The 27,905-nt window shown below is 43.1% G+C and overlaps 1 non-coding gene across 1 annotated transcript; it reads right to left on the reverse strand.

Moving 5' to 3' along the window:
* Positions 1–979: 979 nt before the first annotated feature.
* On the reverse strand, positions 980–1,167 carry LOC134483720 (U2 spliceosomal RNA). Its single transcript, XR_010060603.1, has one exon. It is a non-coding gene; the product is annotated as a U2 spliceosomal RNA (small nuclear RNA).
* Between the last annotated feature and the right edge of the window lie 26,738 nt (positions 1,168–27,905).

Raw genomic sequence — 27,905 nt, forward strand, 5'->3', positions numbered from 1 at the left:
GCCTGCTCTCCAAAAGAAACCTGTGTTCACAGCTGTTGGCTGGCTAAGAAAGATTTCATGAGACGTGATACACAGCCCTCGGACTTCTGCTTCAGTCATCTGCACAATTTTCCCCGGACGATATCCTCATACCTCCAGCAGGCGGGTGATGAAGCTGTCCACTCTCAGCTCCCCTTCAGCCATCTTGTGGCCACCAGACTCTCCTCCCTGCAGCAGGAACAAGGGCTTCTCCATGGTGGCTGCAGCAGCAGTGGTGGTTTGGCATTCTCACCTAGGAGGCCCTATGCCTTTCTACCCCAGTTCCAACTCAGCTCAGGCCCGGGCCTTCCCCCCATCCACTTCCCATGGAGCAGGGAGAGCAGCACCCACTAGAAATAAAAGGGAAGCCCTTGGTCCTGCCAAGAGTGAACCCCCAGTGAAGGGATTGTTGGGGGGGAGGATGGCAATGGGAGGAGGATGGGGAGGGGACACCAATAGAGAAGGGGAGGGGTAGGGGTTAGGGGGATGTTTGCCTGGAAACCCAGGAAGGTAATAACAATTGAAATGTAAATAAGAAATACCCAATTTAATAAAGATGGAGAAAAAAAGAGAAAAGTGTCACACATTTAAAACAGAAGAATATGGACCCTAATTTTAAACCACAGCTCTGTCAATTAACTAAACCTTTAAAAAGCTCAGAAAATCAGGCCAAACAATATTTTCTCGGTTTATGTATCTGTAATGTCGCATAAATAATAATGTCCGTTTCTTGCTATTGTGGAGGGAATTAAATAGATAATATGTAATCATGGAAATTTTGAAGTACCATCCATTTTTCTGTTCATTAAATCACTCTTCCTCATTTCATTGATCAAGTATGTATGTTTTCTTTTCATAGTTACATGTATAATAAAACCAGTATAAAAACCTTCAGAATTGTATAAGCTTTCACTTTTAACAAATTAAATTAGTTGTTCTTTGTATTTCTGCTGAACATTTAAATGTTCTTCATATGTCCCAATGCTAGTTTATTAGGTACCTATAAACTTTAAACTCTTTGCCTGAGAGCATGAGTACTATTTAATTATATAGTAACTACACTCAGGCTGTCTTTGTATTAGAACCAATTATATCAGACTCTAAGAAAAATTACTACACTTGATCTTAGCCAAAAGGCCGAGAAGCGATTAAGAAAAATTACTATTGATTTAAAGTTTGTGTGTGTATGAGTGAGAGTATGAGTATGAGTGTCTGTGTGTGTGTGTGTGTGTGTGTGTGTGTGTGTGTGTGTGCAGCACATGACCAAACAACTTTCAGGAGCCATTTCTCTCCTTCTGTCATGTGGGTCCCAGGATGTAACCCAGATGTTTGACTTTGGCAATAAATAATATTACCAACTAAATAAATAAATAAACAAACAAAAAACAAGCCACAAATCAACTTTAAAAGTAAAGGCCAGAAGTTCACAGAATAGTAGCATTGGCCTTACCATATCCTTTCTTTGGGGATGGGAAAATTAATGTTCTGAAATCCATGACCTTCAGGAATTGTGATATTCATGGAAATTCGATTCCTTTGTAGATGCTCCAGTTGTCAGTTGTCAGTTGTCCAGAAAGGTCAGCTTAAGCTTGCAGGACCCCCACCATCCCTCCCCCCACCCCGCCTCCACAGAAAGCTCAAAAGACACTGCCCAGAACTTACTCCACATTCCCCAGAACCACTTTCTTGGTCAATCATGTCTTTGAGACGAAAGGTCAGACTCCTTCACCCTAGTCTCTCCACAACCGACATCCCCCCTCCCAAAACACTTCTAAGACTGGAAAACATGTCTTAGGATGTATCTGCCAGACTCAGACTGAGAGAAACTAGGGCACTGGTTGTCACTACAACATTGGTGACATAGTAGAGGACGCCAAGAACTCTCTAGGAGACAATACAATGTCCCAAGAAGGGACAGCTGATGTCATGGGGAACAGACTTTACATCCCTGCTAATGTTCTCCCTGTACTGAGCATAAGCTGAGGTGTCCTTTCCAGGAGACTTTCCTGGGGCAGAGCCACTGAGCATCTCCTTCTCCAAAGCCAAATTTTCCTCAAGGCTTGATTATAAAAACCTTAGTAATTCCTATGCATCTAAATGAATGTTTCCTTCCAAATCCTGCCCAAAAATGTCTCATCCTAACTCAAATTATCCTCCTTCACCAATATTAGCCATTAAAAATTCCTGAGAAATAATACCAGTTTGAATATGCAGTCAAAATGTTCTCCTGTCTTATTATGTACAGGTGCTTGAAATCACATCAAGAAATAGCCTGCATGGAAGGTTGCAACATGGGTGTGTGTTAGGGGAACACTCATGAAGCCTTGTGCTTAGCATTCAACGGTTGCCACAAAATTCCTTAGGAGGAAGACTTGAAATCATTATGGTGCTAGAAACAGTGTGGAGGCCAGTTGGCAGAGGAAAGTGAAACATTAGAGCCACCAGTGAAGGCTCCTGTTGGGCCCTACCTTGGTGTTTCCCTCCCCCCTCCCTGAGCCTTTCAGCCTGCTATAGCAAGAAATTGTTTACAACTTTGACAGCTGCTCTTAGCCCCTGATTTGGGGCTGGGATTTTCCATGGCACCCTTCCTCCCCACTGAGTTTTCCTGCTTCTTGTTTTTAAGAAGCTGTTTATGTCCCTGATTGGGCTGGAACTTTCACCACACAGACTTGTCCTATTTTCCTGGTTGGAGATTTTCACCTGCCTTGTTGTTTTTCCATGGCTTTTGCCTCTGGTATATAAGGAGATCTCAGTAAAGCCTTGGTGGCACTCGCTAAAAAGGGGTGACCCGTGTACGTGTTTTCTTTCAACCCCACAAACCTACACCCGATATTCACACACTGTCGGCGCAGGCACTGACAATAGGTATCACAATAGAAACTAGTAACTAGATTTAACCAACTATCACATTAATGCTGTATTTCGTGTTTTTTTCTTTTTGCTCTCCTAGAACCTGGAAGAGGCTTGGGGTTTTCTAATCCTACTCATAATTTATTATCCTTCCCAACACTATGGACTTTGTTCTGTTAATGCTAACAGCGCCATCCAATACCTAGGATATTTTCTACTGACATGTGTGACATGAGACAAAACAGTCCCTGTCATCCCTCACCTGAATAAACGTCCTTAGAGGACAGTGTAGTTGGAGGGTCCTTCTTTCCTCTCCAAGATCGAGAAACATTTCCAGTCTTCAGACAAGTGTGTCAGCCATTGTCCAGTGACTGTCCTGAGGTGTCCACATTGTCATCTGAGTGTCGTCATCCAGCCTGCGCTGTAATTGTTGTAGATGATTAATAGGGTTCCAGCCCTAGGATTTAATTCAGTGCTACAATACTTGCCAAACATGCTCAAAGCCCTAGCTGCCACCCTCGTCCTGTGTACTCTAGAGAAAGAAAATAATGAACCACATTGTCTATCAAGTTTCTCCTCCAATAGAAGGAGAATCTGCATCCGGTCTTTTAAGTAACTCTAAGCCCCAGCTTCCGCACAGCTCCCTCCTTCGATTCCATTATTGGTGCATTTTCAGTAACGCTCACTTTATTTTTGGTGTGCAAAGAATATGCACCATGTCAGTAAAGTGTGTGTGCGTGTGTGTGTGTGTGTGTGTGTGTGTGTGTGTGTGTGTGTGTTCATCCATGAACTCACTATAAATTATTATCAGATGACCCAGAAGACCGTGGAGAAACCTGTCGATGTGCATGCACAATTACGTTACTACTGTTCCATGGCACCTTGCAGGGAACACTGAAATAGTGGGCTGCTTTAATAGAGCCTAAAACCAGGCTATGCATGGTTTTCGGTGAGATTGTGATGTGCAACACCACAACAGAGATCAGCAGAAGCTTCATTTATTCCATGCTGCTGTTACCAAGTGAGGCAAAGCCTCATCCCATAGAGAGTCTGGTAGGATCTGATGAAGGGCAATAAACTCAGGGCTGAAATCAAGCCTTTAGAAACAAAGAGAAAAATACAAAGTCAAGGAAAGCAAGAGCTGTCTTTTCTTCCGCTTTTTTTTTTTTTTGAGAAGATCCACAAGAGAGACAACCCTTCCTCAAACTAACAATGCAGAAGAGAGGCAATACATAAATTAAAAATCAGAAATGAAATGAGGGACATAACAATAGACACCGAGCAAATTCCAAAATCATTAGTTCTTACTCCCGAGGACTTTACGCCAGAAAACTGGAATATTTATTCGATATTGTTGATTTTGTAGACAGATAACAATTACCAAAGTTAAATCCAGATCTGGGAAGGTATCTGAAAAATATCCCTAAGAAAATAGATACTGTCATTAAAGGTTGCATACATTATATATTATACTGCTTTATTTTTGCACGATTAAACCCCTTCGAGGACATTTAGCTATGTTATAGAAAGTGTTACTTTTAAAACAAAAGGACGAAGAAAGAAACTGTGGAGTCACTGAGTTATACTTCCCAGACAGGATCAAGGAAAGCATGCTGAGAGATGCAAGCAGGGGCTGGAACGCTGCCCTTGAGAAGGAAATGTTTTTCTCACTTTACCTCACACTCTGTTGCACTATGTCCTATGTTGTGGAAGCGGCTCTCATGCTCTCTGGGTTATGACAAGTATATTGTGATACTAGGAAGAGGGGTGATTTGCTATATAGATATTTTAAGAAGAAGCCTTGGCTTAGTCTCACTTCTTTGCCTAGTCTTGCCTCGGTTGTTCCTGGTATCATGGGAATAACGATCTTATTATATCTTGCCAAAAGGGAAAGTGAGGTAATGCATATTCATGCCTATATAAGGGTTAATAAGCTTGCAGCTGGATGCAGTTGCATCTGCCTTTGCTCTGCATCCCCTGTGTCCTGGTTATTTGTGCCTGTACCTGGGCCCCCAACACACTAGATGTTGACAAGCATCACCCTTCTCAGTGTCAGGTTTATTTTCTTTCTTTTTTGAAATCTATGATGTGGAGGCGTATTACAGCAACAATATGAAATAGCAGGCGGGCATGTATGAAAATTGCTGTGTTTAAGCTAGGTGTGGGGACAAGTCCTCAAAAGGAGCTGTTAAGATGGGAAACAAATAATGCATTTGTTGCTGGAATTGAGTTGCCTCAGCTGTGTTGCTCTGCCTGCTCAGTGTCCATTCAACATCACTCTGTTTCTACAGAGGAACTCAAGGTTTGCCCCAGCTGCCTGTGAGCTGTGATATGGGCAGAGAAAGGCCAGGACACAGTGGTGATTTCCCACTCCTCAGTTATGCTGAATTTTCCATTACTGTACTTGTATACACAAGTACAGTGTGGTCAGTTATTATAGATATTTGTCATTTCTTACGGAGGGCAACTATGATTGACTACACCCAATTCTATAAAAAACAAAACTCAGGAAACCTGGCCCTTGGCAGCAATGAATCAAGAAATATCTAGGATGGTGGGGCATGAATTCTGCCAAGCAATGAACTCAGATAGGTGGGGTTGTGAGGAAGATGTATGGTTGAATAGCCCAATAGATTCACGTTGTATCATCTTGATTTAATCTAAGGACAAAGAAGTTCAGTATCTCTGATGGCTTTCTTCTAACCCCTTGAAAGGTTCACTGGGGATTGACCATAGAACTTCATTCTTCTTGATGGGGCAGCAACATTAGGGAAGCTTGAGATTGCCATAGGCACAGTATTAGGCTAGAAATGCTGAGTAGGTGATACTAAGTTGTTCAGATGGTCATACCCATTTCATTTGTTCTTAACGTGGACCTAAGGAAAGACAGATCGAGGTCCTTAGAATACAAAGATCATTTCCAGTTCTTTTCTACCTTTCCTGAATGAAAGACTGGTTGGCAGAGAATGGTAAAAATTCAAGAATTGGTAGATGATGCTTTGAATGAAGGGTGGGTTTCTGTGCTGGTTTTATACAGGGTCTCAATTACCCCATCTTGTTCTCTACGTTGCTCGTCAGGTTCACTTTGAGCTCAAATAAAGCTGCTTCCACTTTCCAACAGGTAGTCTTACAAAGGGGCCTCCAAGGACTGTGAGGACAGCATTAGCCAATGAGAGCTGAGGTGTGTAACCCACAACTATAGCTTTATCTGAAAGACCCTCGGAGAGAGGAGACTCTCGCTCCAGTCCTGAGGACAATCACCACCCCATGAACACACAGGACTCAGTCTTGATGTAAAAACAAGAGGTTTACTTTGGGAATCCAATGCACTGGGGCTCGACACGGTCCTCACGCAGGAGGGATGTGAGGAGCCTCGAACAACAAAAATGTACAGCTTAAACAGTCAGTGAAGATTACAGTTTCCTTAGCTCAGCTATTTCGGTGCCGAGGATAAGTAGGCAGATGTTTCTCATCCTGGAATTCCTGGGATAAGTCCATAACCACATCAATGCAGCTATTTCAGTACGAAGGACGTCTGACTTGATATCTGTTTTCTTATCCTGGGGTTCCCAGGACAAGGACCAAGGATATCTGTCTTGGCAGGTGTTTCTCTTCTGGAGTTCCCAGGACAAGGCTATAGCTATGTCAGCCTATAGCACAGCTGCATTCAGTACCAAGGACATCTCACTTCTATAGTGGTCAGTCAGCTTCCCAGAGATGTTTCCTGTCTTGTAATTGCCCTGCAGTAAATATGTTCTATACCCTCTGTTCTTATGGCCGGGCAGCTTCCTAGAGAGTGGGTGGGAATGTGCTTTCTGTTCTTTCTGGTCTATTGTCTAACGTCTAGGGGCTAAGCGAGGGCCAGCTTAAAAGATTCTCATTCTTAAGAAATGGCTTTACTGATATATAAATGGGGATCTTTCATATCCACTTTCTTCCAAGTCTACCAGCCATCTCAGATTGTTGCTGTAATATGCCTGACAATCAAGGACACAGAAAAATAACTTGATACACAGCAAGGACATTGTGATCATATCCTGTGTCGTTCTGTATGTTCTGGATGAGGTTTGTTAAAATGACAATATTGCACAAAGCTTTATATAGGACCCATCAAATTAAGGGTCACTATGCACTGTCATAGCTAAAATGGCCTGGTCAGAAGTGACCACTTGATCACTCTTCTGTAACTTCACATGAGAGGCTTGTGCTTTTTGTGTTTTTTATTTTTCTGTTTTATTTATTTATTTATTTATTTATTTATTTATTTATTTATTTATTGCTTTATATGTTGTCCGGAAGATAGTTCAAGTCATGGATCTGCCCCCAAAATCTGAGCTTTGCTACAAATAGTGTAAACAGTATTAGTGTATGCATTCAATAAAATAACCTGTTTGTTTTTTTAGTAGGATAGATGCCTTTGTGTTTTGTGGGGTGATCCATGAAACAGGAGTGAAGATGCTTGTTTCTTACTCTGTCCACTGAGTTATGTCTCTAGGCTTGTCCTACTCCTTTGGCTGCATACCCCCCCACACACACATCTGCTGACTATTTTATTTTTCAGATTAACTCACACGTTGGAGCTTAGAGAGGCCTGTAAGCAATCATGCTTTGGTAACTTAAGTGCAAAGAGGAGAGCCCCACACTCAGCCTGAGGGTGCATTCACTGGTGGATCCAATATTTCAGTTTCCTCTGCTAACAGATCACCACATTGTTGCCAGGGCCATAATGAATGCAATTCTTTCTCCTAAGGAATCTGGTGGCAACTGTTAAATGTTAAGCACAAAGCTTCAGGTTGTACCTATAACACACACCCACATTACAACCTAGCCTACAGGCTATTTCTGGGTGTGATTTCATGCACCTGCACATGATGAGACATGAGACATCTTTGGCTACTTATAGGAACTGGTGTGATTTCTCAGTAATCTTTAATGGGTAATATTGCTGACTGAGGAGAATTTGAGGTAGGATGAAACATTTCTGTGCAGGGATTGGGGAGGAAGCACTCATTTAGATACATAGCAATGACTTAGGTTTTTCCAATCCAGCCTAGAGCCAAATTTGGCTTTGGAAGCATGTGGTGCTCAGTGGCTATGCCACAGGGAAGTCTCCTGAAAAGGGCACATCAGCTTTTGCTCAGTACAGGGAGAATATTAGCAAGGAGGCAAAGTCTGTTATCCATGACATCAGCCGTCCCTTCGTGGACATTCTATTGTCTCCTAGAGAGACCTTGGAATCCCTGTGATGTCACCAGTATCGTTTTGACAACCAATTCCCTACTTTTTCTCTTAATGTCCAAAGGATATATCCACAGACATGTTTGCCCGTCTTTGTAGGCGCTTTGGGAGAGTTGATGTTGATAGAGAAGAGTCTAGAGTGAAGCAAACGAAACCTACAGGTAATGATGGACACAGGACATGGGGAATGTGGAGTAAGTTCTGGGCAGTGTATGTTGAGCTTCCTGTCAGGGGTGTGTGTGTGGGTCTTTCGCTGGCCTTTTTAGTAATGGGCCACAACCACTGGAACATCTCCACAGATATTGAATTCCATGATTATTACAATTCCTGAAAGTCAAGGTTTTCACATCATTAGTTTCTCCATAACCACATGGAGGATATGGCAATGCCTATGCTATTATTGGGTGAACTTCTAGTCTTTACTTTTACAGTGCATTTGGTAGGTTAAATTGATATAATAACACCATCAGGAGTCATGGAGGGTATAACTTTTCTGAATTAAACAAGGCATCAATGTACTTCACTCTCATTGCTTCTTTAAATTCAGTGACTATCTGACAGTAGTAAGAGGGAGAGAACTGTGCTCCTGGCCATGACCTTATATTCTTAGAACTCCTCTGACTACCTCTGGCTGACGGGGCCAATCTTACCTTCATATATTAGAGGTTCTGTGTGGCAGATATTTTTCTACAGTAGCCAAACTATATGGAGCAGGTAGAGAAAGAGCCTTCAACCTATTGGCACTTCTGGGGCATTTGTCATTTCAGTAGGGGGAATTAATAAGTCTGTTGACCATGTCCTCCCCCTACATGACTTTTTAATGCAAAGTTATTGGACTAGAGTAACAGTGTAGGATATCTGAGTATCCCTGATCAATGAAGTCATTGTGGATGCTGAATTGATGATCTGACTTCTGAAACCAGAGGGGTGAGGGTCCTGAAACCGGGTTGTAGCGTGCGTACCTGATAATAATCCTGGAGAAGGCATCTCTCTGGTACTTGTAAGCCTGTGTGGGTGGGCATAGGGAACACCTGGCTGCTTACATCTCTTGGTCTCTATATAGTAGTGGGGGAACTGTGATCCACTTAGGATGCCTCTTACACAGACCAAACTCCTTGCAGTGACACTGGCTTCCAAGCATGTTCTCCTGTTTGGACCTCACTGTGGTCTGTGTATGCTCTATGCATTCGCCCCATGCGGGTTCACTTGTGTTCTTCTACCTACAGAGGCCTGCAGACAGACATCATCCCCTGAAAATGTCCTAAACAAGGTGCAGGCCAACGAGGAAGAGGAGAGGCTGAATAGAGAACTGGAGCTAACTACCAAGGAGAGAAATGAGCTGACAGATCGCCTCCTTTATGTGACAGGTGGATCCATGAGCAAGAGGTATGCATTGCTCCAAACAAAAGACCTTGTTCTAAACCTCATCTCCCATAGAGAGGAGATTCAGAACCTGACCCTTACTGAGGAGTGAGATTGAAAATGGACCCTCTGATTCCACCTGTTCAAAATCTGAACTTGTGATCTGAGTGAAGATTTCAGGGATAAAGTCACTGGAGCATGAGTTCCCAGTGTACAATTGGAAAGCCCTTGACAGGTGGTAGCTTTGCAAGGTTTTAGGTGCTGTGAGTTTGTGGAGAATCTTTGTACTTGCTAGGAAGGTGACTGAACGCTATCATCTCCTGGCAGCACCCTTAGGTGACAGGTCCCACATTGTTCATATCAATGCTTAACTAGAAGGCCTGAGGCTCTGGCCTGCTCCTTCTTGTCTCTGTGCCTTGCACTCTGAGACAGTAATGGTGCATGCATTTCTACTGATTCTCATTGTGCTCCTTCCATATTTGTCTCTCTCATTCTCTGAGTCTGTTTACTTTTCTTTCTTTTTTTTTTTTTTTGGTTCTTTATTTTTTTGGGGGGGTTCTTTTTTTCGGAGCTGGAGACCTTACTTTTCTTTTCCTGTGGGTGTGTCCCAGTTTGTGTGTCTCTGTGTGCACAGGTCTGCATGCATATGCACAACCTTTATATGTTTCTCTATTTCTCCACCCTTGGAATTTAGGGGTCTGTTTTTTGACCTCAGGATTTACCTGTATAATAGTTTCATGGAGGTGTAAGTGCTTTATTTTGGAAGCCCCACTTTCAACAGCACAGTTCTTTGCCTGTGTAGTCACATTTGTCTATACATTTGTATGCCTTGAGCAGATTATAAGTTTGTGGCAATATCTGGTCTCATCTCCAGAATTATGTGTACTGTCTGCCTCTAGAATATTAGTTATTCGGCTTGTAGCATTCCACTTGTCAAAATAGGAAAAATGAAATCAGAGGTTTCTGGATGTATGTGTGTGTGTGTGTGTGTGTGTGTGTGTGTGTGTGTGTGTGTGTGTGTGTGTGTGTGTGGTTGGGTAAGCTCTTTGGCCTAGGCTCTTGACAGCATAACAGGTTTGAATGCAGATCCAGCCCTCCTGATTGAAAAAAGTGAGCCAGGGAACCCTTTATCTGGGTGCTTAGCTTCTGTTGTCCTGGGCACACAATTCCAAGTTTCTGAAGCTGAAGAAGATCCAAATATGTAGAATTCAGAAAGTGTCCTTCCAGGGCTGGGGTAGTACAGGACACAGCCTGAGTTCATATAATCCTAAACCTCGATGTTCATTGGGTTCTATCTTCCTGGGTCCAGCCCCTACTTCAGGCCAAATCCATTTTATGAAAACTTGAAGATAAAGGAGAAAGAGGTCATTACTGCACAACTTAGACACAAAGAACACTGAACATCGTGAGAAATTTCAGGAGCTCAAGAAGGAGATTAACTTCTATTGGTAACTACTGGTCAGAAGGGCCCATCACTTGTGGAATATCCATTGCTGCCTCTCTTTGTTCCGGACTGGAGAGCCTGCAGCTCTGGGTCCATGTCTTCTGCTGTTTAAATATCACTGTGTCGTGGGTCTTTTGGACTCAGTTTCAGTTCCATAAGAGACTGTGACTCATCACCACAGTGTCTATGCATCTTTAGAAGGCTCTGGATAGAACTATACTGATTCAGGCATCAGAGTGTTATTAGGCCGACCTGGGCCTCTGGGGTCATACCAGGTTTAACAAAGCTCAATGTGTGGACCACATGGTTAGCATGACCTTCTATGGTTCTACTGTCCTCTTGTGATTGTTTACTGCCTACTAATTGATGTTGCCCCGATGCATTGGGCTTTCATGGATAGTTGTAAATCCCTTGTTCTTTTGGAGAGACATGGACTCTTATTGGTGCTTGGGTCACAGAAACAATTTATTCTTCCCTGGATTGGCCGTTTGCTGTTTGTGCAGCAGCCTTACATGTATGGAGATGTATTCTATGAAGTCTTTATGGGTATCTGGGTCCTGGTGGAGTTTGTGGGATTTGGCAGTTGGAATGGGAGGAAGAGGCCTCAGGATCTTACTATGCAGAGTGTGTTTCCAGCAACCTGCACAGCCGGCTCCTGATGGACCAGGCATGTATGAAGAAGAAGTTGGTCACATTGAAGCAGGAGTGCAAGGAGTTAAAGCGATATTTGTTTGAGTTGAACCCGAATGATGAAGAAGAACAGGAGATGAGCAGCAACCTCCAGACCCAGCAAAATGTGGTAGGAACAAGCAGCTGAGTCAGATTAACAATGTCTGATACCATTTGCCTATTGGATACATCTTTGCTTCCCCTATCATCTTTCTAATCTCCCCACACCCAATCAGTCACCCACCTCATGTGATAGAGTTATTCATTGCTCTGTCTATGCACAAGTATTCTGGGATGTTAACCACTTTTCAGAAACTGAATTATGGGCAATTATACTTCTCTGCCCTTTTTGAAACTGCAGTCCAGAAATGGTGACAGAGGAATAACATATCACATGACTGCATCTCCCTATCACAGATTGGATGCTATGAAGAGTTTGAACGAGTTCTTGGTCGTGTGACAAAGGCCATACAGGGGTCATGTGATGGTTGGAAGCACCTTGTAGGGATAAGAACCAAGTGCAAATGGCAAATGAGTCCTGGTCATTGGCTTTGCTCTGGTTATCATGTGGCCTTCTCCTTTCTTCCTGCACCCCAATTAGGTCTCTCCCCATTTCCCCATTCTTGGTTTGCACTGGTAGAGTCTGAGGAGCAGCTTGTTCTCCCACAGTACTGTGAGGGTTGCTGGTGATGTTCCCCATCCTGCATAGCTGTCAGCAATGATTTCAGTGAAAAGATCAGTGCTGTCTGTCCAATGCAGCTGAGGGGAAAGAAGGCAGCAACTTGACAGCTGGTATGCATGTCCCCACCAAATCAGTGTCTTAATAGCTGCCTTCTCCTCCCAGGTCTCAGGAACTGCAGGAGACATGGCATAGGACGGATCCCAGGAAGACAGCCCCCTGAGGAATGAGTTTCTCTCTCAGGAGTTCCCTGTGACGACAATCCTCACAGTCAAAGACTTTTTGGGGGAATATTATTCTTCTCAGATAATTTCCTCAATGTATAGAGACCCTAAATTTATGTATCCATATGCCAGCCTGTCTCATTGAGGTCTTTCTCCTTTCTCATACCGACAACACCATTTGAGAGACAACTGAGGGGACTGCCTTGACATCTCCTGTCCTAGAGGAGAAACAGGACTACAACTGTGTTTCTAAATGTTCATTAAGAAAATGCTGTTAAGAAATGTTTTTGGTTATGATTTTCATTGAAGTTTTCTTTTTGTTATTTCATAGTTATATATTCTTGTTACTGTTTTTCATTTTTTATACCATTTTAGTTGTTCATTTTATGCCTGTTTTTTGTAAATTGTATTCCTTATGAATAAAAATTGATTTGTAACTCTTGACTCTTAAGACCATCTTATTCAAGGGTCCTTTCCCCTCCTGTAGACTTAGAGCTTACAGCTGGATATGGATCTTTGCATGGTCCAGGCAGCATGGGTAAATAGGGAATTCAAAGCCACCAAGGGGTACAGAGGGTGATGGTGTCTTTTGTGTGGATAATGTGACTTTTTTTATGGACACACACTTTATGATGTAATCACTGACATAGTGTATCCATGCTGTCATGTATTCTGCTCATCCTAGTCTATATCAGTCTACAACACACATTCCTTATTGACTGTGTGCACCAGATATAGAGTAGCACACTCTTGCCTGTAGAGCTGCAGAAAAAATGACAACTTTCACAAAGGAATATAGAATAATCCTAATCGAGAACCATGTGCCTCAGTTTTTTCTTACAATACAGCATTAGTATTAAACCACAAAGTTAATGACCATCAACGTCATTTTGGGAAATAGGTTTTTATAGGTTCTGTTTCACTTGATCATTCATATGCTGTTTTTTATTGTTGCTGATTATATTTATTTTTATCATGTAACTCAATGGATCTTTTTTTTTCAAATGTATGTCTGGGCCACTCCTGAGTGCATTTCCCTCATGATCCAAAAGAGGGAATAGCATTCCCCATTGTAGATGATTGTTAGGGACCATGTGGTTCTTCTGAGAGAGCAGCAGATACTCTAACCTGTGAGTCATCACCACAGCTCCTGTAGGTAGCTTTTGTCCTTCCAGGGCATGTGCTGTACTAGATGGACACGATCACCTTCAATTAAGGAGAGAGATCTCAGGAGATGTGTATGTACAGGTGGTTGAGCGGTGCCTGCTCAATGTGGTAGGCTGCTAGGCATCCACACCGGGCTCTGGTGCCTCCACTGCTCATTGTGCATTCAGAATCATCCTCCAGCATCACTCGGTTTCAATTCCAAACAGATCTTTCACTTACTATTGATGATTATATACATTAAGCACATCTGATAAAATACTGAAGACACTAGCCTCCTTCTACAGGCCAACTTGGCATAATGAATTCTTTTGATAGAAAGCAAGATAATTATCTTAATCTATGCAGTTTAGGGAGGTCCTCAAGAGCATCCATAGTGAATGCAGACTGCAGCTGTGACCACATGTTTCTTTTGCAGAGCACATCTGTGCAAGCCCAGAACTTAGGTGGGACAGTTCATGTTTCACCTTTTACATGGAAATCTGTGATTGTATTGAGAAAGTATATGTTCCACGTGACTCATTTCCAATTTATGGAATTAAACTGACTTACTGTGAGTGGAGGTGACTCAGAGAGATGAAGTGAAGAAGAATAATCCAGTATGTCTGCAAACAGATGCTGTCTCATTAGGGCTTTTCAATGCTCAGCAGCTGGAGACACAAGGGAGAGGCATTGGTGACTCTCAAGCTTAGGTCCTCTAGTCATTATAAGCTGAGCATGACACAAAAAGGGTCATAGGTATCACACTAGAATCTAGTAACTAGATTTAACCATCCTATCACATTAATGCTATGTTTGGTGGTAGTTTTTGCCCTCTTAGGACCTGGAAGAGGCTTGGGGTTTTCTAATCCGACTCATAATTTATTAATCTTCCCAACACTATGTGCTTTGTTCTGTAAATGCTAACAGCGCCATCCAATACCTAGGATATTTTCTACTGACATGTGTGACATGAGACAAAACAGTCCCTGTCATCCCTCACCTGAATAAACTTCCTTAGAGTTCAGTGTAGTTGGAGGGTCCTTCTTTCCTCTCCAAGATCGAGAAACATTTCCAGTCTTCAGACAAGTGTGTCAGCCATTGTCCAGTGACTGTCTTGAGATGTCCACAATTTCAGCTGAGTGAGGGCAGGGCAGGAGTTTTGGGCAGGGCAGGGCTGGGCTGGGTAGGGGATTGGGGCGGGGCAGGGTGGGGCAGGGCAGGGCAGGTCAGGGCAGAGCAGGCCAGGGGATTGGGACAGAGTCCATGAGATGTCAGTAGGCAACAGGCCAGCTGGGGCTAGTGTGGGTACAGGGCTTCTAGTGTGGGTGTGAGAGGAGGAAATTAGGAATGGTCAGATTCTGATGCAGCATATAGGCCGGAAGCAGCTTAGATCATCTGAGTGCCATATAGGGACATTGTAGACACTGATGGGCAGTGTGGGGATGGTAGGGCCCCATATAGTGCTCTCTGCAGGTGTCAGGTGAGCATACAGTGGCTCTGTCAGACTTATGACAATCAGGCAGGCACTGGGTGCAAGTGAGAATCATGGGACAAGCCCTGTGTGCAGCCTGGTTTGGGGACATTCCCAGGTGCCCCATGGACTGCAAATTAAAGGCAAAGGACACAGGGAAGCCAGCAATTCCCATGCACAGGACATAAATACCTGTAGAACTTTCTAGAATTTCCATAGACTATCTGTTACTAGTCCTCATTATAGAAGGCACCAACATTCTGCCCTCTACTTCAACTTGGTGAGACAGCTATTCTAACTCCAGCAGGAAGGCCTCAGGGAAGACAGTAAGAACTCGCAGGTGACCCCTTTTATATTGAAACAGGGTCTTCCTATGGAGCCCAGAGTGGCTGTAGGATACTAATGCTCCTGCCTCACAGTGACTAGAATTCCAATCCACCCTCAAGAGCAGTTGATTCATCACTAGATCAGACTAAGGACATGTGAGGCCCCAGGGTGCTAGGATTACCAGGGTCCTAGTAAGTTTCTCCAGCCTAAATTACAACCTGAGTCAGTGCTGCTATTTGGGACACCGCCTGATGCCCAGTGACATCACACCTTGGAACTCTTTGTCAAAAATAAGCTGTTATGGGAATGAAGTAGCCACACAATAAACACTGGTCTGGACACTCCTAGGTCAAGAATCCCCTGTTGGAAATGCCTTGGACCGCAAAATTTTAAATTCTAGATCCTTCTGGCTTTTAGAAGATTTATAAATACAAAAAAAGAAAGATGGGCATAGTAATTTAAGCCTGTGATCCCAGTCATGGGAAACTGAGTCAGAGTGATGGAAGACTGTAAGTTCCAGGCCAACCTGTGTTTCAAGAAAAAAAAAAAAAGGCATGGTGAAGATTCCACTCAAGTGGAAACCAAAAGGGTTTCACATGGGCCCTGCCATCCACTGGTCACTACATCCACTCTCATCACCACAGCCACAGGCAGACACTGGGGAACATTTCCCACTGTCTCTCTTTGGGATGCAATCCACCCCATGATTCTATGTGAGGAATCCCCCAAAGGTTGCATCATGTGAGGGACCTAGAAAGTTCCAGGATTGGGAGAATTTAGGAGTTTATAATTAGGGATGATCTACAGCTGTGGCAAAGCCTTTTCCCAGCACATGGCAGCCCTAGGTTTGCCCCCAACAGTAAAAATAAAATCCCCCAAAATAATTCAAACAAAATGTCCTGAAGCCTGCGCCCTGACCAGTCTCTTCAAAAGTGCCAGGAACCTGGGTCCACATTTAGGACCCAGCACGACCTCTGTGACCCATGAGAAGGGATCTAATATGGGAATTAGTACAGTATGACTTATCCTTGTGGATACCTTTGGTGACAATAACCACCTGACCCCTGAAAACCCATCTACCTGGGGGGCTCAGCACTCATGTCACCCAAAAAGCCCAGATCCTAGGGCCAGCATGGGCAGGTGGTGAAGAAAGTTTGTCTCTCATGAACATCAGTTGCCGCTCCTCACCTGACTCTATCCTCAGGAGACAATGTCACCCCAGAAAGTGTGGGTATCAACGGCTCTTCCCAGGCCAAGGCTGGAATACTGCTTAAGATCCACAATGCACAGCAGTACTCACTCTAGAGCTAAATGTTCTAAAGCTGAAAGGGGTGGGTGCTCTGCTGGCCACGGCCGTTCCCTGCAGTATTTAGTGCACTCAGAGTGGTGCTTCAGATGTGAGAGACTTCTTGAGGCTACTCCCATGGAGAATGGCAGATTCATCAGAACGGGGCACAGGGTGAGTTCAGAGCACAGCTGGGAGGAATTTAGGGATGCCAAGCCATGACTAAGACCAGATCCTGGGCTGACAGGCAGTTGAGCTGGAGAACTGGCATCCAAAGTGTGACTGCCTAAATTCCTCTTAGACCAAAAGCCCTGGATCTGAGCTACTTTGGTGTGTGCTCCTAAGTGGGGTCCCAGACACAGCTCAGAATTGGGGCTGTGCATGGACTTTGGTGCTGGCAGCAGGTGGCTTAGCCATAAAGTGCCGAGCTTTCCCATCTGTACCCACTCAAACTCATGTGTTTCATTTTAGGTGTGTTTGGTATAGTTTTGAGACAGGGCATCTTGTAGCAGCCCAACTCGCTTTGAGCAACACTGTAACATAAAAATAACCTTGAATTCAAGATCCTCCAACCCCTCTGTCCCAAGTCCTGGAATTAAGACCTCCAGCTGTGACCATTTTACTGCAGCATAGGATCCATCTGTATTAGAGTGAGCTTTGGAAATACTGGAGCTCCGACTGTTCCTTAGAATTCAGGTTTCCTTAATTCTTAGCAGGAGTTTTGTGATGATGCTGATGAGAGAGTCAGGAGTTACACTGGGAGAGGTAACAGTCCTGGCAGCCCTGAGTGCCCAGTGAAAGTCAAGAGAGAAGCCTGCTGATTAGCACCTGAGTGAAAGTGGGAGGATTCAGAGTTCAAGAACAGACTCAGTTACATACCTAAGACCATATTGCAACATTTTTGTTTCATTTTTGGCTTGTTTTCTTTGAGACAAGGTGTTAATTTATAGCCCTGGCTGTCCTGGAACTCACAATGCCTCTACCTCCCAACGGATGGAATTAAAGGCATGTGCCAACATGCACTGCCACTAATTAATTTTTAATTAAACATGCTGGCACAATCCAGTAATCCCAGTGCTTAAGAGGCCGAGGCAGGCAGATATCTGGCTTCCTGACAAGTCTGATCTACAGAGAGCCTGTCAGAATAGCCAGGGCCAAACAGAGAAACCCTGTCTCAAAAAATAAACAACAAAATGAATTTGTTTTAAAGAAGAGAGGAACTATTTAACAGAATTAGAGGGAGAGAACCAAAAGGTAATGGGCAGTGCAGAGTCTAGCTTCTGAGATGAAACTGGACACCATGGGGTTAGGGTGGGGATTCTCATCTTGGACTGGGAGACAGAGGGTGACTTCAGGCATGGAAGGTCAGTCAGTCATTAGTCAGGATTCTCAATCAAGAGGGTGTTGTAAGATCCAAAATGTGTGAGCAGTGTTCTGCATGAGACTAGAAGAACCCGCCTACCCATACAAAACAGCCAATGAAGAGTAATCACAAGCATACGTCTGGAGGTCCACAAGAGGTTAACGTCCACCTTAGTGTGGATTATTCAGAGCACAGGTGGAGAGGAGTAGAAGAGCTGATGGTGGCTGAGGCAGGAGAGGAGTTCGGGTGTGAATTTCAGCCAGGAAAGGAGCTTGTAGGTCGGGCAGAGCAATGAGAGGTCTAACAGCATAGTTGTTGAGATCCTTCAGATTAATTTGTCTTAAGAGCCTCATGCCATAGCCAAGGACAGGAGTAGATCTGACTATTGGGTGTGTGGGCTCACATAGCCCAACAGGTTTGGCCTTGCATCTGTGGGATTCCAAGTCTCTCCCTTTAGACACAGCCATGGTGAAGGTGTAGCAGTGAAGGTGCAGATGGCTTTGCAATGCTTGGCTTATGGTGTTGAGTACTTCATGCTCCACAGAGCTAGGGAATGTCCTAGAAGCCAGGGAGGCCGAGCCATGAGGAAGACATTTCTCCGTGAGAGAGAAATGATAACCAAAGTCACTAAGAACTTCCTGAATCACAGTGTCTGTTAACCATATATTTTATTTACTTATTTTTATGGGCCTGAGTGTTTCACCTAATAAATGCTTGTGCACCATGTGGTATGTCTGGTGCCCATGAAGTCCAGAACGATTCCACTGAACTGCAATTACAGGCTAATACGAGCCACCATGTGGGCACTGGGAACTGAACCCTGGTCTTCTGCTCTTAGCCACTAAACCATCCATCTCTTCAGCACCACCCCCAATTGTATTGTCATTAATATTTAACCATTTAGCCCTCAGTATTTGAATTAATGCAGATGTGACAAGAGTTATAGTTAACATGATGGTTCAGGTATAGACATGCAGGCATCTCATTGTATACAAAATATAAATCCTTTCTTTCTTTCTTTCTTTCTTTCTTTCTTTCTTTCTTTCTTTCTTTCTTTCTCTTTCTTTGTTTTACTCATGGAAACAGGGTTTCTTTTGTGTAGCTGACCTGGAACTAGCTCTATAGAGGGAGCTGGCCTAGAATTCACAGAGATCTGTCTGCCTCTGCCTCCTAAGTGTTAGGATCAAAGGTGTACACCACCACCACCACAAATCCTCCTGTTTTAAAGGAAAAATGTAGCCCTACATGGCAGCACCAGTTTAGTCCCAGTATAGACATTTTTCTAGAGTTCCTGAAGGGCTTGCTGCCTTCCCCTTTAGGCCTGGCTAACATGAGAGCTCCACACCTATGGGGTTTGCTTCATAAGAGTCTGGAGGATGAGGGTCACAGGCTGATGTAACTGTGTACAGCAAAGGATGCTTGGTGAAGGTCAAGTGGGTATCACAGCTCAGCAGGTAAAGGCTCTGCCACCCAGCCTCATGGCCTCAGTTTGATCATCTGGTGAAAGTAGAGAACTGAGTCCACATTGTGTCCTCTGCTCTCCATGTGCATATCATGGCACAGGAACACCACAAACTACATAAAATGTAAAATGCTGAAATGCTGAGAGAAGAGGCCTATGGTAGGCGCTTCCTACACCTGAGACTTCCAACGCCGAAAAGCAGGGGGTAGAGAGTGAGGATGCAGAGTGCACACAGGTCAGGAGAGGGCCATGTTACTGAAGCCTCCATGTGTGGTGAGCAGGCTCTGGGGCACCATGAGGGACATCAGGATCTTCTGCACTTTGTAGAATTACAGGGTTCCATGTTACCTCATATGCCCACGTTTTGCCCCCTGCTGCAGGGAGAAGCCAATACCAGAAGCCTCCAGCTCCCAGCCCTGCTGGAAGGTTTGAGGAACGTGGTCCTCTTCTTGTGGTGCCTCTAGTAGGAGTAGCCCACACTTGGGCCCAGCTCCCACTATCAGGAAAAGACAGGTGGCTCTGGTCTTTGCACAGCTCCAGCGGAATGAACAGTGCATCTCTCCTCTCTCTCTTGCAGGAAGTCTCAGCCTCTGGTGCAGGTGATGTTCCCAAGGCAAAGGAAAGGGAAGTGCAGAGTGAGGACTCCCAGGATCCTTTAAAACATTGTCTGCATTGTCTTCATTAATTTTTATGTTTAATTTTTATTCCATGTGTATTGATCTCATTGTAGGGGTGTGCATTCCAAAGCATGAGTGTTGAAGGTAGAGGAAAAAGCCATGGGAGTCACTTTATCCTACCGTGTGGGGTCCCAGGCTCTGAACCGGGTTGTTGAGCTTGGCTACAAAGAGCTTTCATACTGAATTTCCTGCTGGCTCTGATTTCAGGGAGAGCATCTCATAGAGCCCAGATTGGCCAGTAAACTACTGATCATCCTGCCTCAAGTATTGCCATCTAGTTCATGAAAGGGTTGAGTTACTGAAACGAGGAACTGGGGATGGGCAGAGGTGCATGACTGAGGCTATCTCTGCTCAGTGGCATGCCTTTGGGGACTGGTAGTTTTCATCACTGAGATGTCATTTGACTGCAGTGCTCCTCTGGAGAGAAGGAGTCTCTTTTGCCAGGGCATCAGGCTCTGCAGACAGGCCTGGAAGATGGAGGTCTAGAGGCCAGGCCTGCATTCCTCTTCAGAAGCTGCATTTACCACTCTGGACAGTGCTATATCACAGGGTCACATATCCAGTCCTACCCTGAGACCTGCTGATAAAGAATGTCTATCCTGGGACAATGTCTATCATCGGTTCAAGGTGTGGCCCAACCAACTTATTATAAAGGAAGATAGTAGTTGGTTGAAAAAGGCAGTAACTTTCTATGAACCATATATTAAGTTTTTATGTATACTAAAATTAACAATGGAAAGAACAGTGGTAGGAGAGGAAGCTAGAGGACAACTGCTGAAAATGCTTGCTTTTGAAAATGCTAATGAAGAGTACAGGAGAGCATTATTACCTAGAAAGGAAACTGGGGATATTAATGCTTATATGAAGGCATGGAAGAGGATATCTTTTCTGAAAATGGAAAGATGCATATTTGGCACATATTGATCCAGATAGAGTTATTAACTTATACATTGAAATACTCTTGAATATCCTATAGGCACTTTAGCTCAAGATGAGTTGCCTTTAGAATGGATACATATTAAATTTATCTTTAACAAAACATTAACAACATATGAGGAACAAATTTCTTTAATTATTCAGCAAGGCATACAAACACCTGTTACACTGTGGGGATATGATTGTGCTGCTTTTGTTTTCTCATTAAGCAAAAATAAAGTGGAATATTTAATGCAGACGTCTGAAGTTTTTCAATTACCCATGATTTCTTACACTAGAAATACTGAATTTCATTTTCCCCATAGTAAATTCTGGGATTGCTTAAGAAAACAAAAAAAAATGTGATAAATACACTAATTTCTGTTGATCCATTACCATCTGCCCTTACTGTGTTTACAGATGGCTCTAAGACCAAACATCTAAGACAGATGGCTTATTGGACCAAAGATAAATTTTGGGGACAAGAATCTTCTTTTGGGTCAGTACAACAAAATGAAGTATTAGCAGTAATTAATGTATTGCCGGATTTTACTCATGATGTAAAAATATTAAAGCCGAGTCAGCTTATGTTGTAGTAGTACAGAATATTGCGACTGCTGTTGTTTCTACATCTAAGCCGATATTAAATGTTATTCTCACATATTAAAGGACTATTGTTATTCTGAAACTCTAGAATATTTATTACAAATATTAGATTACATTCAAGATTGCCAGCATCTTTAACACATGGCAATCATATGGTAGATCAATTAGTGGCATTTGCTACCCCAGAAGAAAACAGTCATAATCATGCCAATACAGGATATTTGCATATTAAATATAAGGTTCCCTATTCTGAAGCCAAACAAATTATTGCTAATTGTGGTATTTGTGAGCCTTCACTTATAAAATGTATTCCATCTGAAATTAATCCCAGAAGAATGCAACCTAATACATCGTGGCAGATGGATGGAACCCATATTTCTGAGTTTGGTCGCCTTTCATATATATATGTAAGCATAGATAATTTTTCAAAATTTGTATGGGCTACACCATTGCCAGGAGTACGCACTGCTCATGTTATACAGCATCTATTGGAAACTTTTGCTGTTATGGGACCGCCTTCTAAAATTAAAACTGATTATGGACCAACATATATTTCTTATCAATTTAAACAATTTTGTCGGCTCTTCCAGGAAAATGGCGACTCCTGCACGTGCTCCAGAGTTGCGGCCCCCACGAAGCCTGCGACCACCATGGGCCCTGCTGGGGAACCCTGCCTGCGGGGCCAGCCTCAGCCCATGCACAATGTGCTCCCTGCCCTGAGGCTTCGAGCCCCCAGTTCCTGAGGACGTGGGGCGGCAGAGTTTGGCGGAGCTGTGGGAGAGGTTGAGGCGCCAGGAGAGACTTTTGCGCAAAGAAAAATTCATTTGCAAATTGCCCGACAAAGGTAAAAAGATCTCAGACACCACTGCCAAACTGAAAGCTGCCATTTCAGAAAGTGAAGAGGTCAGAGGGAGAACTGAACTACTTCATCCTGTTAGTGTTGACTGTAAGCTAAGGCATAAAGCAACCACAAGAGTTGATACCGACATAGACAAGGCCCAGAATTCTGACCTGATGCTTGATACTTCATCATTAGTTCCTGAATGTTCGTCAGTAGACATTGAATCATCTAAAACAACCTCAGAAACTCAGGGACCTACACAGCTCACTCACAAAGGCAATGAAGAGACTTTGGAGACTGGCTGCACAGTGAGTACCAGCCCGTCTGTCCGCATCACAGCCCAGGCTCCCCCATCTTAAGTTAATGAACAACTCCCCCAGCATTCAAGTCAAGTGGAAGAGGTTTCCAGCAGCGTCGACAGTCTGTTTATCACTAAATTGCAAAAGATCACAACTGCAGACCAGACTGAACCCTCAGAAGAAAACACCAGCACTGAGAAGTTTCCAGAAGTGCAGAGTGAGACTCCTAAGAAGCCTCATTACATGACAGTGATAGAAATGCGAGCTAGAAACCCAGTGCCCCCTCCTCATAAGTTTAAGACCAATGTGTTACCCACACAACAGAGTGACTCACCAAGTCATTGTCAGAGGGTTCAGTCTCCTGCTTCCTCAGAAGAGCAGCTATGCAGGGCTAGGCAGCATCTTGATGATGTCACAGCAGCTCACCTTCTTTTGCTCCACCCCCTGCCTGCACAGCTGCTCTCCATAGAAGAGTCACTGGCTTTGCAGAAAGAGCAGAAGCAGAATTATGAGAAGATGTGGGCAAAGCTCGCAGCACAGAAACTAGCTGAGAGACTGAATATTACAATGCAGAGCTACAATCCAGAAGGGGAGTCTTCAGGGAGATACCGAGAAGTGAGGGATGAAGATGATGCCCAGTCCTCGGATGAATGCTGAAAATGAGCGCTGGGAGATCCCGGGAGTTGACTGTTGAGCTTACATTGTCTCATCCAACTTCCAAACAAGTACCAAGACAGTGTCAGACCTTGTTGAGGGACAGCAGTTGAAGTTACACAAAGGTAGCTACAAAATAAGAACCCAGTTTGTCTTTCAGAAGATGATCTTCACATGCTTGAACAGTTCAATATTTGAACATTGTGTTTTGCCGTATTGTGTTACAGCTTTGCAGTATATTATGCATTGGTCTGACATTTTAGTGTGAGTAGAACACACGTTTTCTTTAAGATATCTGCTTTTTTCTTCTTCGTATTCTTATCAGATAGCACTGCTTGCACCCCTTCTGGTGAAATATTTTGTTATTCCAGGCACCAAAAGTGAATTAGGAAGGCCTGGTCCCCTCACTCAAGAAATGAGGGGAGCAGTCTAAAGAATGGTACGCATGCTTGCATGGACACGTTCCTGAGACGCTGGATGTGAAATACCGCATACAACACTTGGGAACCACCACCACTGTGTCTGCTGCTCTGTCCTCTCTTGGGGTGACTGCTGTCACCTGTGATGAGGTTAAGGAGCACTTGGAAGAAGTGCTGGGTGGGGAGGGTCTTCTGACCCGGTATGGGGAGCTGCTCCTGGCTGCCCTAGGCTTGAACTCATTGCCATCTGGGATGATAGGTCCCTGTACAGGACACTCGTGATTGGTAAGGAAACCGGTGTTTTTCTAAGAGTTACAGTTGAATTGTCAGTATATTGCTTTTTTTCCTTGTTAAACCCACAGAGGTGTTTACAGGCTGCAGAAACCTCAGTCCTGTATGTGCACATTTGTGCTTTTTAAAATGATTATATGATCATTTCCAGCAAAGATAACAATGTTATCAAAAAGCCTTTGTCTATTATGTGGAACTTGTAAAGGAGAAATAAAATACCAATCAGAGCAAAAAAAAAAAAACATTTTGTCAATGATATCATATTGTACATATTACTGGTATAGAATGCCATCCACAAGGACAAGCTTTTGTTGAAAGAGTTCACCATACCCTGAAATGACAAATTATAAAATTAAAAAGGAGGAAAAGAGATGACCTTACACAGCCTGAATGGAGTTGGCATACCAGTCCCAGAGTAATATTGGCATAAGCATTATTTTTTATTACTCTTCTTAATTTACCACAAGGTGAAGTTATATGCAGAGCAGATAGACACTTTACTGGACTTCTCCCTGAAGGCATGGAACAGACAATATGGATAAAAATTGCCCGAGATGCTGAATGACAGGAAGGGACTTTACTGTATGTAGGGGAGAGGATTTTGTCTCCTTACAGGATGGGGGACAATTCTGGTTACCCAGGAGACGGATCCAAGCACAGAATGATAAGAACCGCTCCCTACCCTCAGAAGAATCCAGTTAAACCAGCTACATTCTCTCCTGATGGATGGATGTTCTCCAGAGATGAAGGAGGTGTCCTCCATTACTGAGGCCCTGGCTTCTCTTAGTGTCGCCAAACGACAACGGAGAAGGATTGATGCAGTGACAACCCCATTACCTAGGTGAGGCGATTAAGCACTGAAAGGAAAACTATGTTGTCTCCTACAGGAAAGTCCTTTACTGCTGAGCACGTATTGTTAGCAGTGTGTGCTTTACTCACGGTTTCTTCTGTTGTGGCCAATGCGAGTTATCAGGCTTATATTCCTTGTCCACCTTTATTTGAACCTGCTACTTGGCGGGGAAACAGATGTGGTTTTATACACCACCCCAAGCATTTTGTCATCTCTTTGGAATAATTTGACCTTTTGAATAGACGTGATGGAGCTTTGTATAATTTTCCTTATGCTGGATTAAAGATGCCTTTGTGTTTAGGAAAGAGACCAGGCCTACAAATGGGTTATTAAAATTGGCGATTACCAGGAAAAATTGTTACAGTCTCCAGGATTGGCAGCTTGGTCTATAACCAAAATTGGAATAACATTACATTTGTTAGCGAGCCAGTATATCCTATTTGTGCTTGGTTTACTTATGTAGGCTTAAAATATCTCCCATGCAATTGGAAATACTGCCCTGGCATGTTTCGAAAAATTATTCAAGATAAATGAATAAATTGGGGTCCTTATGGCCAATTATTAATACATGTTCAGAATGGAATGTTACCACTTGTGATTTGTCAAATGTTACCAGGATGAACTGAGAGGAGAATGAACGCCTTAATGGATGCTTGCTGATGGAGTGTGGAGATGGAGGCATTGCTGATAACCGACTGGCCTCTGTGGAAGATCCTACTGTGTTTCAAGCTCATTTGTGGAAGACTGTCACTGCATTAAAAGAAGCTGTGCTTGCTAATGGAAGCTTTTCTGGGACTGCTCAATCTGCCTCTCAGTATAATTTTACAACATTTAAGAAAGAAAAGGTTACTACTTGTATTCCTATGCCATATTTCTTTTTAATAGGTAGATTTAATTTTGCTAATGGATTTGCTTGTACTAATTGTCATTAGTATTCATGTATTAATTCATCTATTTAGTTTAATATAAATCAATATTCTATTATGATATTCAGCAAAAAATATATGTATGGATGCCTGTTAATTTGAGACATCATTGGTCTCAAGATCCTCTTAATTATATGATTATTGATTTTTTTAATAATCTGCTGAGGAACAGTAAAAGAATTATTGGAGTTTGTACCTACTATTTTAAGTCTTATTTCTGTTGCTACTTTGGCAGCCATTTCCAGCATAGCATTAAAAACATCTATTGAGACAAAGCATTTTGTTGAAGACTGGCATAAAGATTCACATGAGTTATGGATAGAGCAAACTAAAACTGATACTAGACTTCAACATCAAGTAGATGTTTCAAAACAAACAGTAGAATGGTTGGGTCGAAAGAAGTTATTTATTGAAAAATATGAGGATTTAAGATAAGATTGAAATCCTACTACTTTTGTGTTAATAAATATATGGATAATGATACAGAACATGATTGGAAGTTAATTCAAGCCCATTTGGAAGGTAATGAAAGTGCTACAAAAGTAATTAATGCCTTGAAATACGATGCTCGAATGTCTTTTGGTAAACAGCTAGAAGATACTACCCCTATGTAAATAGCTAAATTATTGGATGATCAATTGACAGGATTAGATCCCAAGGCTTGGCTTCAAAGGATTTTCCATAGCTTGGGAGGAGCTAGTTTTGCCATAATCTTATGTACATTATGTATTATGTTGCTTTATTTTTACATGATTAAACCCCTACAAAGACTTTTGCTATGTTATGGAAAGTGTTTCTTTTAAAACAAAAGAAAAAAGGAGGAATTGTTAAGACATAGAGATGCAGCTCCCAGGCAGGGTCAAGAAAGGCCTGGTGACAGATACAAGTAGGGGCTGGAATTCCACCCTGGAGAAGAAAATGTTTTCCTCACTTGGCCTTAAGCTATCTTCTTCTGTGTCCTGTTTCTGTGGAAGTGGTTCTAACGCTCTCTCGGTAATGGTGAGTATATTTTGATTATAATAAGATAGGTGATTTGTTATATGAATATTTTGAGAAGAAGCCTTTGTTTATTCGTATTTCTTTGTTTAGTCTTCCCTCAGTTGTTCCTGGTATCCTGGGAATAATGATCTTATGGTATCTTGACAAAATGAAAATTGTAGTTATTCATATTCCCAGCTACATAGGGATTAATAAAGCTTGCAACTGTGTGCAGTTGCTTCTGCCTTTGCTCTGCACCCCCTGTGTCCTGGGGGTATGCAACCATACCCAGGGCCCCCAATTCACTAGACATTGACAGTGGGTCACCCCACAAAACACAGAAGCATCTACCTTAGTCAAAAATGGATATTTTATTGAATGCACACACTAACACTGATTGATCACATCCATGTAACTACTGAAGCTTTTTCTGCTCTCTGTAGCGGTGATGACGTCAAAATCTTACTGAAAACCATGCACACCCGGTTTAGGTTGTATTAAAGTAGCCCACGATTTCAGTGCTCCGTGCAAGGTGCCATGAGACAGCAGTAGCATGAGTCTGCATGCACCTCGACAGTTTTCACTAGGGACTACACACACACACACTTTACTGACATGGTGCACATTCTTTGCACACAAGGAAGAAAGTGAGCAGTAATGAAAACACACCAATCATGGAATTGATGGAGGGAGCTGTGGGGAAGCTGGGGCTTAGAGGTACTTAAAGGCCCTATGCAGGCTCTCCTTTTGTTGGAGGAGAAACTTCAACTGCAATGTGGTTCTTTATTTTCTTTCTCTAAAGCACAGAGGGCTAGGGTGAAACATAGGGCTTTGAGCATGTTTGGCAAGTACAGTCACAATGAATTAAATCCTAGGGCTGGAACCTATTAATCTTCTACAAAATTACAGAG

This window comes from Rattus norvegicus, chromosome 19, assembly GCF_036323735.1.
Source record: "Rattus norvegicus strain BN/NHsdMcwi chromosome 19, GRCr8, whole genome shotgun sequence".
NCBI lineage: Eukaryota > Metazoa > Chordata > Mammalia > Rodentia > Muridae > Rattus > Rattus norvegicus.